Consider the following 15,287-nt stretch of genomic DNA (forward strand, 5'->3'; position numbering starts at 1 on the left):
ATTTAGATGAGGGCATTTTCACTATTATGAGTAAAAACAAAATACATACTCCATATTTGGATAACACAATGCCTATGTTGCATGACCTGAAAACCATGTAAGCAAACAATCAATATATGTGAAAGCAGGAATGAGAAGGAAAAAAGAATAATATTATAGTCTATTTACAAATACCCAGATGTAAGTATTAACTGTTCAAAAGAAACATCCAAAGAATAGGGAATACATTCTTCTTTTGCAGTGGGAAATCGACATCCAAAATTTGAGATGTTTCAGCTTCAAAAACACTAAAATCTTGAGTATAAATTGAATACTTGAAACATGGGAAATTTAAAAGAAAGTTTGTAACAGGTAAAGGAATATGGAAAAGAAAAGAAGGTAAAATTACCATGAGATGGAGGTAACCAACAAAAGCAAGTCTTACAAAGTTACGGTGAATCTATTCCAAAGAACAACAATGGGTAAAAAAAAGTCAATTAACTATTTGACATGAAACCAGAGAAATTGTAACACCCTTTCAATTTCATGACGACTAATAAAAGTGAAGTCTTTCTTTATTGAAACCCAAACAAAACATTTATTAAACGAACTTTAGTATGAGATGCAAAGCAAAAAAACTAACATTTTATAACGCAAAGTTGAAGAAAATGCATGCTATTCAGGTAAAGAAACTGCATTACCATTTAAATCCAATATTTGAAGCTTGGAATCAGTTTAAAACCCATCTGATGGAATCTACAAATGAAGCAGAATGAGATAACAAACTAAAAATGACCAATATACCTTGCAAAAAGTTAGATTGCATAAGGAAGCATTTAGTGAACCTCCTTCTCTGTGTTTTGTTCCCCAAATGTCATCTTTTGTAGAAATGACTTCAATCCTCAAATACGTCCCTCATCTATTAAAAGAACTTCATTTTACAGAGTTGGTTGAGTCGGGTGTTTCATCAAACACCTGTTGTGCAAAACAAAATACAATTACAAATAATAACAAATTCGTTGAATAGAACCAAAGCTAAACGCTGAAATTCTAATACCTGAAAGAAATTATGAAATTTGGTGGAGTGCCCTGATAATAACAAAAAAATTTGCATAAATCAAACACAAATTAACTTAAATAAGTTAAGATTACAGCTCCAAAAATACACTTACAGTATATGTAGTCTAGTGAGTTTACCAATGGTAGGAGATATAAACCCCCAAGCTCCATGTATGCCAAGTTTCTGAAACAAATCACAAAACGAAAATCGAGTGTTAGAACTTAGAACTGTATACAATCTATTTCGAAATTAGGTATTTATGTCACTCTATTCATCCTCGAAATGTGGTCGGGCCTCATCATCTACCGAACCGGTCAAAGACATCAAATATCAAACCTGGAGTTCGGACCTATGTTTGGAGAGATGGAGGCTAAGCCATAAACGAAAGCTTTACCTCTGCATTCATATCTTGGATTTAAAACAACGAAATCATTGAATTTTTGGTGAGAAACAATCAATTTCGTTTTGAGAAATTGATTACAGGAGTGGTACTGTTGGTTCAGGACTTACATCGAACACTTGGTCGGCATGATGAATTCTCAAATATTTGAACATTATAGCTGAAAATCAAGTCAAATAATCCTGTGTTGAAATGAAAAAAATAGAAAAAAACATTAGTTCTGCTCACAAGAAAAGTCAAATCAGTAGTATCACAAGCACAAAGTTAGAGTCATGGTTGAACAGGATCATATAAATTGTAGAAAAAGAAATCCAATAAAATGCATTAAAAGTAGTAACTCACCTATTTCCCTTTACTGATGGAGTTGCTGTGAATTCCTCCTACTGTTGTCAACAGAAGATCCATGTCAAACCTTTCAGACTTATTGGAATGTAGCAACGAACTCCATGTCTGTAATCACATCTAAAAAATTTAATTGATATTCAAAAGTATATAAAAGTTGATAAAAATTGAAATATCTTAGCAGACAACACATAACAGAAGACCTGAATTTTTTTTTTCTGCACTCCAAAAAGATTAAAATTATTCATGAAAACGGATTTAATAATATTAACAAACAAAAAGCGCTGCAACACAAAGGGAGAGCAAGACATACTTGTGGGTGTAGTTGCCCGTTCCCACCTGTTGACGATGAGAACATCAAACCCATACCGATTTCTACCAAGATGAAACGTGATAAAAAAAAAGAACACTGATTCTTCTTCTTCTTTGTGAAGAGTCAAATGAAACAAACCCAAACAGCTCCATGTTTCAGTTCCAGTCAAGAACACAAGAACAAAGACCCATCAAACCCCATTCACTTACCTGGTATCGATCTGAACGACACCCAACATGCACTCGGAACGCTGCCTGCCACCGCCATCATAACCCACCTCTTTCTATCGGTCCTAACAGCCTCCCCCGTCACGATGTCATAACGGAACCACCATGCTTTCTTCATCTGGGTTTGTTTTCGGACGAACCAAACAAAAGAGGAAGAAGTGGTGGAGAAGCCTACTGTCGCCGCTGAGTGTCGAGACCTTTTCTTCCCACTGATCCAACCCCGTTGCACCCACGTCTTCATCTTCCGTCGAGCAAAAGTCCACCGAAGACCCCGTCTTCGTGACTGTTGTTGCTCGCGTCCTCCTTCGTCGCCTCTTCCCTTTTGCCTCGTCAAACCCCAAAGATCCCTTTCCCCCTACTTCTCCTCCCAAATCGAAATTTCATTCAGAGAGGCGGTATGGAAGGATCTGGAGACTGATGGAGATAATGTAAAGAAGAAATAGCAAAGGCAGAAGCAACACGTGTCCACAAAAAATATGGATATTGACAGAAAATGACCCTCAAGACGAATTTAAACATATATAGATATATATAGACAGAGGACCATTTCCACCAAAAAAGACCACTAAAAATATGAAAACTTATGGACCAGTTTTACCGAAAGACCAGCATGTTCACTATTCAATGAGTTGGTCATCTTTAATATATATATATATATATATATATATATATATATATATATATATATATATATATATATATAAGAATGTCTTTCTAATCAAAGACTCCTCAATAATGCGTTGCATTATAACAGATCACACACTTGTTTTCTTTCTTCTCCACAAGCCACCCTAACCACCATTCGCTGTAATACATTCACATCTCCTTTTTTCAAGGTGACATTACCTCTGGTGGAAACGACCTAAATTGATCTTGTCGTGCTACATATTTCATCATTTCTGCGTACTTGTTGAAGAGGTTTTCAAATGTCACCACATACCTTTCTTCATCACTCCTTAACACTACTCCTAGATAATAAGATCCCTTGTACCCTTGCTCTTGTATCTAGGGTTGTTCATTATTTGGATAAAACCGAATTATCCAATTGGACAATTTGGATTGGACTATTTGGTTCGGATATTCGGATTTTTGGATTGGATTTCACCAAAATCGAATTATTATTTTGGATTTTCGGATTGGTTTTGATTTATAAAACAAGAACCGAATGGTCCAAAAAACCCGAATAATAATTTATTATTTATTATTTTTAATATATCTATAATTATTTATTAATTTTATAAATAATTTTTTTCAATAAAGTTCAAAATGTTTCACCTAATAAAAAAAATTAATATGCATTTTCTCTCAAACATGTTTTATCTATTAAATATTAAATTATAATATACATTCTTAGTAGTTGTTTACAAATTATAAATTACAACTAAATAATTTTTTTTTGCTTCTTCTATAAAAACTGGATAATATTATAATTATATGTCGTTTTAAAATGTTATGCCTTTTGAAACCGAATTATAAAAACCGATCCAACCGAATTGTAATTGGATTAGATCGAATTGGATTTGAATTTAGTTTGGACAATTCGGATCCATATTTTGAAAACCGAAATCAATTTGGATTTGCTTTATTGGATCGGATCGAACCGATCCATTCAAACGAACACCTCTACTTGTATCATCACCTCAACTTTCTCTTCAACTTGAAATACCATTTTTTGGGAGATTTCTTTTTTACTGAAATGGTTATGCAGGTTGCATCCTTTTATAGGAAAACAGAAGTTGAGTCCTCTTCGTATTTTCGAGTTTACATTAATTTCTCGAAAAAGTGTGTTGCAGGAACATCACATCATTATTTAATTCACTTATCCAGACATAATTTCTCAGACGAGATTTATTATGTAATAATTACGATTTGCTTGTAATATTATCAAGATTAAGTCTATAAATTTGACAATTATTGTCCCTAGAAGTATACTACTGAATGTAGGGGTGGGCATTTGGACCAGGGTCGGGTCGACTCCTGGACCAGAACGGTTTTATAGAAGACGGTGGACCTTGGACTGGACCTGTTGAGGCTTACCAAGTCCAGGTCCGATTCTCGGTTCTTGGACATAAAAGTCCAGGTCTGGTTCCCAGATCGGTTCTTGGACCAGACATGTTCTGTAGAAATTGGTGGACCTTAGACCATACCTATTGAGGCTTACCAGGTCCAAGTCCATGTTTGGTTCTGGGTCCGGTTCGTGTGACAACCGTCAAAAATTAGTCAACAATCGTCAATCACAAAAGTGATGAACATCAATGTAACGACCTAGTGTATAATGTATAATCATTTTTAAATGAAAATAAAATGTTATATATTTAAATATATAAGTAAAATCAGTCGAAATGTCCAAAAACTAAGAATTTAGGTGTGTAAAATTTTATATTATTATGTAAAAATAGTAAAATATTACGAAAGTACACGTTGACACGATTCCGGAAATATAAAGAACCTAAATATCTGACTTCGTATGCGGAAGTTATGATTTTTATAAAGATTTACATTCAACTCTACGCAAAAATGTGCGTCATAGAAAGTCATAGAAAGTCAGAGGAGAATTGGTTGAGTTTTTACCACACCAACGGAAAAGAGAATTGAAATACTCCTCAGTACAAACATAGCGGTATAAAGAAGGCCGAAGACGGAGTTCTTATAAGAGAGTTATGATTTTCGCAAAATATTTTTCAGTACATACCTTATAAAAGTATAAATTGAAAATAGAAGAGGAATATGCTATTGAAGTTTATAAGAAAATTGTAGTACTCGTTGATACGAATGCGGCGATATAAAAAATGTCAAAAATGAGGTTTGTATGCGATAGGTAAGATTACACCATTTGTCCCTCGTGCATATGTCCAAACGCTAGTTTAGACCATATTTTCAAAAATTAACTCGGACTGTCCCTGGATTTGTTTTTTCTTGCACACTTAGTCCCTATTGACATGAAATGACTATATTGCCCTTATTAATTTCTTTTTATATTTTTTAATTCATTATTATATATATATTAAAATTGTGGAGAAAAAGAACAGTTAAGTTGACACATTTTGTCCGGCTTTCGTCCCTTGAATTACGTTTTGGGTCCCTTACTATCACATTATTATTATTTATGTGCATTATATTATATATACATATTAAACTTGGACAATTGTTAGGAATCACATACACTTCCACCGCCTTCTATTTCTTTCTATCTGCCTCTGTCTTTTGGAGACGATCACTCTCCAGTTCCTTCCATTCCCTACCCACCTCCAAACCACCGCCTCACTCTGAACTCGATTCCGGTTGATCAGAATCAACGAATTGCTAACCGAGTGCTTTCCATGGTTTTCTCCAACGCTCACTGCTACTCAGCATCTTCGTCAATGGCGGTGTCGACTACAGATGACGTTCGCTTTTCAGATTCTACGCGCTCCATCATTCCACCGATTCCCCCCCTCTGCTTGCTTTAATTCACCAAAAAAAAAAACGAAGACGAGGAACAACGGTCGTGGTTGCTGAAGTCGGCTTCTTCTGATTTCTTCATACAAAACCTACAGGACCCACCAACTTCTACAGCCTTCTGCTGGTACTCCGATGTGGGCCGACATGGCGACATCAAAATTGATCAGGTATCTATCGTTGTTTTATATCGGTCTCATCGCCTTCACCATGCCATTTGTAAGTTTTATTTTTATTAGGGTTTAGTTCATAGGCACTGTGTGATTAGGTTTTTTGGTGGTTTTGGTATACAATCGCTTCCCAACCAATTCCATAGCAATACACGTATCGGTTTTGGCTGAGAGTTATTGAAATTATTGGATTCAATTGATTTTGGATTTGGTCGCTTCAAGTGTTTTTTGATGTTTTAGCTGCTAATTAAACCGGTTTCTGTGTTGGGTTTGACCTCAATTGCAAAACGGAGTTCGCGATTTCGATATTCTTAAGCCAATGGACGGTGGTGCTAGCGGCCATGACGGTGGCGGTTCGGAAGGGAGAACAAAAATTTGACTGAAGGAGGAGAGCCGAAGGTTAAGAGGAAGATGAAGTAAGCTTTCCAGTTGGAGATTCTCGAGAAAACTTTCGCTGGTTTGTGTTTCTTTCTAATCTTCACTATCTCTGTTCGTTTTTATCTCACTTCCAATTTAGTAACTTCATCACTTGATTGAATTTTCAGTTGAGGCATATGCACCTGGTGGATTTGGAGAACCAATAGGTAATATAATCAGTATCTTGATTTTGCTTTTTTTTTTTGTAGGCTCATGTTGCAATTAATGTATTGTATACTTTTTGTAGGCTCATTTGGAGAACCAATAGGTAATATAAGCAGTATCTTGATCTTGCTTTTTTCGTTTTTATCTCACTTCCAATTTAGTAACTTCATCACTTCATTGAATTTTCAGTTGATGCATATCCACCTGTGAAGCTTGCAGAATCTCATGGCTTTTGTTGGGGTGTTGAGTGTGCAGTTTGGATAGCTTATGTGGTAAGAAAACAGTTTCCTGATGATAAGATTTGGATCACAAATGAAATTATCCATAATCCTACTGTTAATAAGGTACTATTATGATTCATTTCACTTAGTTTTCTAGAAATCAATTGTATCTTATCACTATTTTAATGTATGTTGTGTTATGCTTTCAGTTGATCTATGCATAATGGAAATGCTCAAGAGAAGGTAATATGTTTCTATTATATGTTGAACAGTCTGTCTCACCTACACAGATAATTACGTAAACTGAAAGACAATCTGAACTCAGGTTAATATTTTTTGTATGACATATAAAATCAATAATCTTTTTTTCTTGGTGTTATGCATGGCATTGTCGAGGGTTTGTTTAGAAGGTGTACAGAAGATGGTATGCATGAAGATTCGGCTTACAAAAGTATTGTGGAATGCATAACTGGGAACATATGAAAGACAATCTCAACTCAGGTTTACTCCATGATCTTTCTTAAAGATTTAAGGGCTGTGTTTCTTTCACTTAATGAGCTTAGTGTGTGAAAAAGAAACAACCCTTTGGTCCCGTTTTCTAAAAATATTGATTTTTTTCTCAACATTTTATTAAACAGGGAGTGAAGGCAGTATATGAGTCATTAATAGAGGAACGCAAAAAATAATTATTAACAACCTAGAGTGGCTTTCTTATTATATGTAACGACATAATAATCATATTAAATTATGGTTATTCAAATTATGTTGATGAGTAACATAGCCTCATTTTTAAAATCCTGTTCGAAAAATCAATAACTTTTTTTTAATATCCTTTTTGTTTCATGTAAAGTAGTCTTTGTAACAGACTAAAGCCAACAAACTTTTAAAGAATTTCATTTATTTAATGTAACCAGATTTCATGTGTCTCAAATTGGAAATTGATTGTGTAAGTTTGCAGGGTATATAGGTGAGATTCGATCCCTAGAAACACTACACACCTACGAACGAAGAGAAAATATGGGAGAAGAACAACAACATCAAGAAGAGAAAGCGAACAAGGACTTAGGTCAGTTCTCAAAACCAACTATACAATAGTTAAAGTAATTTCACAGTTTATACATGTTTTGGTGTAACTTGGGATGCCACTCTTCAACCAATTTACTCTTTTTCCTTTATGTTTCAGACATTAATTTTACCTATGGTAAATTACATTATGAAGTCAGCATAACATGTATTTCATTGTACAGATATTAACATCAAAATTTTAAACCATTCATTTGTTTGAAGAACTCACAAAAGATAATGAAAATTTGATGACCTACATTGTCTATTATCTATAGCACACCAGGTACCATTTTTTGTTTTCTAATCTACTATTAAATCATATTTGTAGGTACTTTCACATTCATCCAGTAGTATCACGTCTATGTGCATCAATCTACGGTACAAGCCCAGATTCTTTAGTTCTTCATCCTTTCAAGGTAACAATATTTTAATATTCTATAACATATCCTTTTGTAGTATTTTTTTGACATTGCCTCATTAAGTAATAAAATAATTATTATACTCTACAAAGTTTCTGTTCACTGATTAATCCAATGTACCAACATGTTCCTCTCTGATTAATCATCAGTTTGAAGAAATTCTTTGGCTGATGGATGTCCTGATTTTTTACCAAGGCATTTATGGGTACTTTATAATAATTGCACATTTACAACAGTATACTTTATAAAAACTAGCTTTCATGCCTTTTTAAAATGGCAAACATATTTGTGATGTGCAGGTTTGAAAGAATTTGAACAACATTATGGCTGATGCAATGAAACAACCCAAAAGGGTATCCGTTTAAAGGTCATTATTCAATAACCTTAAACACATCAGATTTAAGGCTATTTTGTCATTTAGGTAAAAATTACCGTTTTGACATTTTTATTTACAAACAACATTGTGGATTTTAAAAGTTTAATGCTTCATAAGCTTCAGTTTGTTTGCACTAATTCATCCTCTGATTCATGTTGCAGACTAAGCATGACTTAAGAGAGCTATTTGAATGGATTTTGTTTGCACTGATTCATCTGATGGCACAATCACATACGGTGACCACTCTGATAACATGGTTGCTGATGAGCACTTTGTGTTGCATTGGGCAGACAATTTCCACTTGATTCCGGTGCTCCATTGCTATGTGTTGGGATCACAACTTACAACCGAACAAAAAATATCACATCTAACCCCGCAACGCGGGGTCACTCACCTAGTTTATATTACACTAATTCATTTATATAATTATTTTAATTATTGAATTAGTAGGTCTCACCCTCTTTTATCACTCCTCCCTCATCTTCCTCTCTCTCTTGAACCATTCCTTCAATTGCAGTCGGAGCTTCAACACCACCGGCCATTTGCAGCAATCCGACAACCGTCTCCGGAAATCACCACCACTGGTGAAAAATACTTGATATCAAAATTAATGTTGAGATCCCAAGTCAACCTAAAACACACACACTCATTTGGAAATTGTTTTGACAAATCCCAGAAAAACGTTTGAAGTTCTTAAGTTCCGAATTCAAGAATATTGACACAGTGCTTCAAGAAATCCCTAAAACCGTTTGTACAAATCCCATAAATCGTTTATGAAAATTCTGGAAAATCAATCCTCTAGATCTATAACTCATTCCCATCGATCCTCTAGATCTATAAACTCGTGCCTAGAAAATTGTTTGAAGAAATTACAGAAATCGTTTGGGAGAGTAAACCTACAAAAAACCCTAGAACTCTATGAACAAGAACACATAGCTCATCCATTGCAGATCTTGAACACAGAGTTTTGATGTTTGATTTCGTATAGCTTAAGTTCTGGGTTTTGATTTTTGGGACATACGATGATGGATCGGAGAGAGAGAGAGAGAGGGTTTGGGACGGTTGCGTTCATCTGCCATGGATGTACCAGTGAGGTCTAGAACATCACCGAAAATGGTGGTGGTTTCAGGATGATGGATTGGATCTCGAGATGTTTTTCGTTTCCATTATTCATCTTTCATGTTGTATATAAGCTTCATAATACATATCAGCAGAGGTAAGTGGTTTCCAATGGACTCCGGTGGCAAACCACTGGTTTCCGACGGTGTTGGGAGGTGTTGGTAAACTAAGACGATGTTACGTTAGTTTCTCTAAGATGAGAACATGATGTGAGAACAAAGAGAGTGGTGGGACCATTTACCTTTTTAAATAAACAAATAATAAATAAATTACAAAAAGAATAAGTAAGGATAAATGAAAAATAAAAACATTAAGGGTATTATGGTCATTTTAGATCTAGCATGGACTATATTTGCAACAAAAACACATATCAGGGACGATGCGTGCAAGTTTGAAGCAAACGAGGGACAGTCCGAGTTAATTTTTGAAAATAGGGACTAAACGTGCGTTTGGACATATGCACGAGGGAGGAATGGTGTAATTTACCCTTTTTAAAGATATGTCAAATACATGTTGAGGAAATAGGAAAAATGGACGCGTGTCAAGCCATCAGACGAATCCTTGCAGAAGCGGCACACCCTTACAAAAGCACGTTGCGCTTTATTCAATTCGCAGAACAAATTCATTTCAAAATATATGATTTGAACTCTTTTTTTATTTTTATTTTATTTTATTTTCTATTTCATTTCATTTCATTTTAGTTTTATTATTATTTTCTTTGGAGTTTCTTTTCCCCTTGAGCCCATGTAATCCCGAACCTCTTAGCACTTTTCGGTATGAATCAATATCGATTAAAGCACGCTACGAAGATGAGTTTTACGACCCATTTTCAAGATTTTTACTGTTTTTCGGAGGGAATACATGTTTAACTAATTATTTACTTTATATCAATTTCTATTGTTATATTATAAATGTTAATGCATTATTTTTAAAAAGCTTAGTTTTACTTTGTCGTCATTTTGTCGGTACAAATATAAAACATTGATACTTTGTCGTTATTCTGTCCGTATAATATGAAATATGTATTATACTATGTCGTTATTCTGTACAAATATAAAATATTTATACTCTGTCGTCGCTGTGACCATATAATATAAAATATTTATTATACCCTGTCGTTACTTTATCTGTATAATATCGATAATTATTATACGTTTTTGTTACTCTGTCCGTATAATATAATAATTATACGTTGTCATTACTCAGCTCTTTTAATTTTTACAAATTAATTAAACTCTATAAATATAAAACGATATTATAATTATACAACAGATCTGATAGCTTCAACTTATAAAGTTAAGCTACAACGGTTAAATGAGACATATTGATCGAACTAAGTGGTAACACTTAGAAAGACCACTGCCTATAATAGTTACGTATTAAGTGAGAAAAAGAGTTATGTATAGATTTATACGGGTTGACACCCCCACATGTGGTTGCTAGATACAACTTTGACGAACGAGTCACGCATGTGATAACTGTCTAAACTGTGACAATGTTCAATGAAGCATTGTGAGGGAAAACAACTTGTCAACAACTCGATTATTAGGAACTCATTGTAACCATAATCAAACTTAAGTCGAAACATACCTATATGTCGTACAACACTACCTTTGGTATAAACGTACATATTCTGTAAACATACTTTTGGTATAAAAGTACACTCTCAGTAAAGATACTTTTCGTATAGAAATACACTCTTAGTAAACATATATTTTTGGTATAAACGTACATTTTCAACAAACATGTTTTTGGTATAACAGTACACTCTCAGTAAACATACTTTTGGTATAAAATTACACTCTCAGTAAACATACATATGAGTAGTCATGAAATCACAATCACATATAGACTATTGGTGCAGTTTTATGAAGTAACCTACTGTTTATGGCATCAGATTATTGTAACTTGGAATATCATTGTAATTTCTTTTTAGTAGTAATAAATTCACTATTTATGCTATACTTTTGTATTTTTCAATGTATGTTTAATAACTGTGATCCAAGACAACGTCGCATAGCCCAGCGTTTCCGTCGTCGGCCGTGGGTGTGACAGATTGGTATCAAAGCTATTGGCCATAGCGAACTAGTATTTTCTTAGGGTATTACGACTATAGCCTAGGGCTTACACTCTTAGGTTATGTATATTCATTAACCTACAAATATAGAGTTATATTTAAACTCAAACCCTCAATGAGAATACAACGCAAGGTTTTAGGGCAAACATCTTAGCTAAGTTTGTTTTACATGGGTCGAACAACAACTGAATGTAGACTGATCACCTATGTTTAATTATGGTTAGATTGATGCACAACTATACTTGGATTCGGTTGCTAATAGACTAAAACACTTGGAGATTCTAGGAGACTCAAGAAAGATCACAGTTAGAGACACAAAGGAGAACCCTTAGGAACATGGATACAAGTAACATCCTATAAGTGGATAAACAAAAATATTGAACATCCTCATAAAACTCTAAATGCTCATAAACATCAATCGTGTCTAATGTTTACTACAAAACACCAATTACTCGGTTATGATACTCTAAGTATATTCCTCTTAGATATTTATGAACACCTTAAGAAATACGCATGTTTATGAAATTGTAACACCCTGTTTATTAAATAAATAAACAGATAAAATTAATATGGATAGTAGCCTAAATGCGGAATAATTTAGCAAGGCGTTGGTTTTGGGGGTTAAAAAGTTATAATTGAGAGTTTTTTTTTTTTTGGGGGGGGGGGGGGGGGGTTAAAGTGTAATTTCGGGATTTATTTTGTAAATATTTTTAGAAGGCAGGGGCGTTTGGTAAGTATTGGACTTATTATGAAAGGATTTTGAGAACTGAGGGCTGTTGGGTAAATTACGGATTGGATTTGAAAGGGATTTCCGAAGTCAGGGTAGAAAAGGTAAATTATGGACTTAGTTTGAAAGAAAAAGAGAAAGGAAGGACTGATCTTGTCATTATGGAAGGAAGTTCTATGGGAGTCGGGTATATAGCCCCCGATAACCCTAACCCTAACCCTAACCCTAAGGGACTCAACAACCGCCACCTTATATCCCCTAACCACCGGCCGCCACCCATAACATCTTCAACCGGTCACCACCGCCGCCTCCTAGCCATTGACGAAGTCGCGAGCCACCAGCCACGCCACCTCAGTTGCCGCCGACGATTGAAGGATCGACGAGATGAGCGTTAGACGTCGGGGCAGAAGAGGCTGAGGGGATGAACCATGACATCGCCGCCATTGTTCCTCGCCGGAGACCGTGAGCCCCCTCGTTTCCGTTCTTTTCTGTCGCTAAGCTATCGTTGCCATCGACATACCGAGCAGCGGTTGCGGTTGACGCCTACCCTCCGACTACCATGCACCACCGCGAATGTGGTTGTGATTGGATGTGTTTCTTGTGCCAGATCGTGTCTGTGAAGTGTGTATGTGGATATGTTGTTGACCGAGAAGCTAGGCGGACCACCATGGCAGCCAACCATGATGGTTGCCGCTAAAGTGTTCTTCTGCCGCCACCAGCCACCGTGAGAGGTGGCTGTATGTGTGATATGGTGTTGGTGTGTGTATTCTACTCGCGTGTGTTGACGTGTTGCTGGGCAGAGGATCAAGAGAAACCGCTGCCACCACCGTGAGGTGGTGGCTGTCATCGCAAACCGCCGCTGCTGTCGCCATATAGTGCCAACGCCGCCGCCGTACGCCACCAGGTGGGTGGCTGGATTTATGTTGCGATCAAGGAGCGTGTGTGTGCTTTGTTTGGTTGGAATTCACGGAATAGCCACCACCACCACTGTGAGGTGGTGGTTGCCACCTTGTATCACCGCCGGCCACCACAAGGGTGGTTGTGCGTGAGTGTATGTGTGTGTGTGTTATTTTGGGACATTGTTGTACAATTGTAATTAGTGGCCGGAATAATCAAGGAAATTCATAACCACCACCATGAGGTGGTGGCCTCCGCTTCGAGCCGCCATTGACCACCACTACCCGAGGTGGTAGAGGGTGGTGCCCAACTTAATTAATAATTAATTAATCTAAAAACTTAACAAATGGATTAATTGGAACATGATTGGGTTGGAAACCCTAATTAGGGTTTAGAAAACCCTAATTTGGCTTGGGCCTTGAGTTGGGCCTTTCTATTGGGCTTTGGTGATTGGGCTACTAACGGGCCATCCAAGAACAAGCATATGGACTAGAATATTTGAATTGGGCTTTAGGATAAGGCCCATTGGAAAGGCTTGGGCCCAATTTGGAAAATTGGGCCATAGATGGGCCATAATTGGGCCTTGATGATTATGAGATATTGGACCATTGGAATGCCAAGTGTTTGGACCAGAATAAATGGTTGGGTCTTAAGTTAAGACCATGTAGAGGTTTGGGCCCAATTTAGAAAATTAGGCCATATGTTGGGCTTTAGTTCATTGTTTGACTTTTGGGCCTTCAGAGAATGAGTTTGGGCCTTGGTCTTGGACCAAGCTAGGTTAGGGGTAAAATGGTCCTTTTACCCCAAGTGTGGGTTTATGGTTATGCATTGAAACCCAAATGGTTAATTGGGTTTTGTTTTGATGTTGATAGTTCGGGAATCTGTCAGCCAGTAGTCAGAGATTTATTCGTGGGACTTCAGCAGTTTGAGGTGAGTTTTCCTCCAGTAGGAACGGGTCTAAGACACCAATGCCGGCCCGTTTTGTATGATAGTGTATGCCGGACTTCAGTCCGATGTCCGGGTTAGCCCGATATAGGTTATATGTTTCTGGACTTCTGTCCGATGCCGGGGAAATCCCGAGGAATGTTTGTATGCTTGATGTCTTTGTGATTCTTGCATGTGTTTGTTTATGTGTCCCGGGCTTCGGTCCGATGTCGGGGCAAGCCCGAGGAATGTTTATATGTTTATGTTTATATGTATTTGTTGATATGCTTATGTATACCGAGCTTTGCTCGATCCCGGGCGGGGCTCGATGCCGGATTTCGGTCCGATGTCGGGCGGGGCCCGATGTAGTGGTCTAGGCCCAAGTTATGTTTATGTTATGTATTTATGTTATATGCATTGTTGATATGTTTATATGTATACCGAATTTCGGTCCGATGCCGGGCGGGGCCCGATGTAGCGGGCAAGGCCAAAGTTATGTGAATATGTGATATGTGTATGGTATGTGGTAGTTTGGGGAGACTCACTAAGCTTCGTGCTTACAGTTTTTAACTTTGGTTTCAGGTACTTCCGGTAGCAAGGGGAAGAGCTCGAGATGACTGCATGGCACACACCGTTTATGTTTAGCCTTGGATATTTTACTCTGATTCATTTGACATGTGATTGATATGGATACACTGTTTTGACATTTGAGATATTATGATTCATGTTTTGGTAAATGATTTTTAGTAATTATGGTTTAATTAATGATTTAAAAATGAAAATTTTGGACCGTATTTTTGGGATGTTTCAGAAATCTTCATGAGTTACGATTTCATACAACCTCTATACTATAAACTCGATTAATGAAAAGAGGATATTGTTAATATCACAAAGTTGTCTTCACCATTACTACTCATAATCATCATCTCTGAATACGAAGAGGGTTAGGTT

General features: G+C 36.4%; 2 long non-coding RNA genes across 9 annotated transcripts; one reads left to right on the forward strand and one right to left on the reverse strand.

The window, feature by feature from the left end:
• Nucleotides 1-609: 609 nt before the first annotated feature.
• LOC145135502 (uncharacterized) lies at nucleotides 610-1,261 on the reverse strand. Its single transcript, XR_013719854.1, has 3 exons — nucleotides 1,152-1,261; nucleotides 1,037-1,068; nucleotides 610-954 (listed from the first exon to the last, which is right to left on the reverse strand). It is a non-coding gene; the product is annotated as an uncharacterized LOC145135502 (long non-coding RNA).
• Nucleotides 1,262-5,463: 4,202 nt separating this feature from the next.
• Nucleotides 5,464-9,035, forward strand: LOC145136514 (uncharacterized). 8 transcript variants are annotated; one of them, XR_013720498.1, is made up of 12 exons: nucleotides 5,464-5,929; nucleotides 6,223-6,386; nucleotides 6,475-6,513; nucleotides 6,594-6,614; nucleotides 6,701-6,855; nucleotides 6,942-6,975; nucleotides 7,140-7,233; nucleotides 7,691-7,798; nucleotides 8,126-8,213; nucleotides 8,366-8,421; nucleotides 8,516-8,637; nucleotides 8,754-9,035. It is a non-coding gene; the product is annotated as an uncharacterized LOC145136514 (long non-coding RNA). The 8 variants fall into 8 exon arrangements; XR_013720504.1 differs by having other exon boundaries at nucleotides 5,464-6,386; nucleotides 7,684-7,798; XR_013720497.1 differs by having other exon boundaries at nucleotides 5,464-6,386.
• The last annotated feature ends 6,252 nt before the right edge of the window (nucleotides 9,036-15,287 follow it).

The sequence above is a fragment of the Lactuca virosa genome, chromosome 9 (genome assembly GCF_052849685.1).
Source record: "Lactuca virosa cultivar CGN04683 chromosome 9, Lactuca_virosa_CGN04683_v6, whole genome shotgun sequence".
Lineage (NCBI taxonomy): Eukaryota > Viridiplantae > Streptophyta > Magnoliopsida > Asterales > Asteraceae > Lactuca > Lactuca virosa.